We start from the raw sequence: 2,604 nt of genomic DNA on the forward strand, positions 1-2,604 counted from the left end.
GTGATTGATTGTGATGGTGCTGGATCTGATGGTGATTGGCTGTGGTGATGTTAGGTCTGATGGTGGTTGATTATAATGGTGCTGGATCTGATGGTGGTTGATTGTGGTGGTGCTGGGCCTGATGGTGTGGATGTGGTGCTGCTGGACTTGATGTTGGTTGATTGTGGTCGTGCTGGGTCTGGTAATGGATGATTGTGGTGGTTTTGGGTCTGATGGTGATTGATTTCGGTGGTACTGGGTCTGATGATGGTTGACTTATGGTTCTGGATCTGATGGTGGTTGATTGTGTTGGTGCTGGGTCTGATGCTGGTTGATTGTGGTGGTGCTGGATCTGATATTGGTTGATTTTGGTGGTGCTGGGTCTGATGGTGGCTGATTGTGGTACTGCTGGGTCTGATGGTGATTGATTGTGATAGTACTGAGTCTGGTAGTGTTTGATTATGGTTATGCTGAGTCTGTTGGTGGTTGATTGTGGCGGTGCTGCGTCTGATGGTTTTTTATTGTGACGGTGCTGGGTCTGATGGTAGTTGATTGTGGTAATGCTGGGTCTCATGATGGTTAATTGTGGTGGTGCTGGTCTGGTAGTGGTTGATTGAGGTAGTGCTGGGTCTGATGATGGTTGATTGTGGTGACGCTGGGCCTGATGGTGGTGGATGTAGTGTTGCTGGGTCTGTTGGTGGTTGATTGTGGTGTTGCTGGGTCTGATGGTGGTTGAGTGTGGTAGTGCTGAGTCTGATAGTGGTTGATTGTAGTGGTGCTAGGTCTGATAGTGGTTGATTGTGGTAGTGCTGGGTCTGATGGTTGTTGATTGTGGTGGTGCTGGATCTGACGTTTCTTGATTGTGGTGGTGCTGAGTCTGACGGTGGTTGATTGTGGTAGCGCTTGGTCTGACGGTGGTTGAATGTGGTAGTGCTGGGTTTGATTGTCGTTGATTGTGTAGGTGCTGGATCTGATGGTTGTTGTTTGTGGTGATGTTAGGTCTGATGGTGTTGATTGTGATGGTGCTGGATCTGAAGGTGGTTGATTGTGGGGGTGCTGGGCCTGATGGTGTGGATGTGGTGCTGCTGGATCTAATTGTGGTTGATTGTGGTGGTGCTGGGTCTGATGATTGTCGATTGTGGTTGTGCTGGGTCTGATGGTGGTTGATTGTGGTTGTGCTGGGTCTGATGATGGTTGATTGTGGTGGTGCTGGGTCTGATGATGGTTGATTGTGGTGGTGTTGGGTCTGATGATGGTTGATTGTGGTTGTACTGGGTCTGATGATGGTTGATTGTGGTTGCACTGGGTCTGATGGTGGTTGATTGTGGTTGTGCTGGGTCTGATGATGGTTGATTGTGGTTGTGCTGGGTCTGATGATGGTTGATTGTGGTTGTACTGGGTCTGATGATGGTTGACTGTGGTTGTACTGGGTCTGATGATGGTTGATTGTGGTGGTGCTGGGTCTGATGATGGTTGATTGTGGTTGTACTGGGTCTGATGATGGTTGACTGTGGTTGTACTGGGTCTGATGATGGTCGATTGTGGTTGTGCTGGGTCTGATGGTGGTTGATTGTGGTTGTGCTGGGTCTGATGGTGGTTGATTGTGGTTGTACTGGGTCTGATGGTGGTTGATTATGGTAGTGCTGGGTCTGATGGTGGTTGATTGTGGTAGTGCTGGGTCTGATGATGGTTGATTGTGGTTGTGCTGGATCTGATGATGGTTGATTGTGGTGGTTCTGGGTCTGATGGTTTTTTATTGTGGTGGTGCTGGGTCTGATGGCGGTTGATTGTGGTGGTGCTGGGTCTGATATTGGTTAACTGTGGTGGTGCTAGTCTGATAGTGGCTGATTGAGGTTGTGCTGGGTCTGATGATGGTTGATTGTGGTGACGCTAGGCCTGATGATGGTGGATGTAATGGTGCTGGGTCTGTTGGTGGTTGATTGTGGTGGTGCTGTGTCAGATGGTGGTTGATTGTGGCAGTGCTGGGACTGATGGCGGTTGATTTTGGTGGTGCTGGGTCTGACGGTGGTTGATTTTGGTAGTGCTTTGTCTGATGGTGGTTGATTGTGGTGGTGCTGGATCTGACGTTTCTTGATTGTGGTGGTGCTGAGTCTGACGGTGGTTGATTGTGGTATCGCTGGGTCTGACGGTGGTTGAATGTGGTAGTGCTGGGTTTGATGGTGATTGATTGTGATGGTGCTGGATCTGATGGTGATTGGCTGTGGTGATGTTAGGTCTGATGGTGGTTGATTATAATGGTGCTGGATCTGATGGTGGTTGATTGTGGTGGTGCTGGGCCTGATGGTGTGGATGTGGTGCTGCTGGACTTGATGTTGGTTGATTGTGGTCGTGCTGGGTCTGGTAATGGATGATTGTGGTGGTTTTGGGTCTGATGGTGATTGATTTCGGTGGTACTGGGTCTGATGATGGTTGATTATGGTGGTTCTGGATCTGATGGTGGTTGATTGTGTTGATGCTGGGTCTGATGATGGTTGATTGTGGTGGTGCTGGATCTGATGGTGGTTGATTGTGTTGGTGCTGGGTCTGATGATGGTTGATTGTGGTACTGCTGGGTCTGATGGTGATTGATTGTGATGTACTGAGTCTGGTAGTGTTTGATTTGGT

General features: G+C 49.1%; 1 pseudogene; it reads right to left on the minus strand.

The window, feature by feature from the left end:
* Positions 1-255: 255 nt before the first annotated feature.
* Positions 256-2,604, minus strand: part of LOC139747263 (uncharacterized) — a 4,250-nt pseudogene continuing 1,901 nt past the window's right edge.

Source organism: Panulirus ornatus, chromosome 68, assembly GCF_036320965.1.
Source record: "Panulirus ornatus isolate Po-2019 chromosome 68, ASM3632096v1, whole genome shotgun sequence".
NCBI classification, from domain to species: Eukaryota; Metazoa; Arthropoda; class Malacostraca; order Decapoda; family Palinuridae; genus Panulirus; species Panulirus ornatus.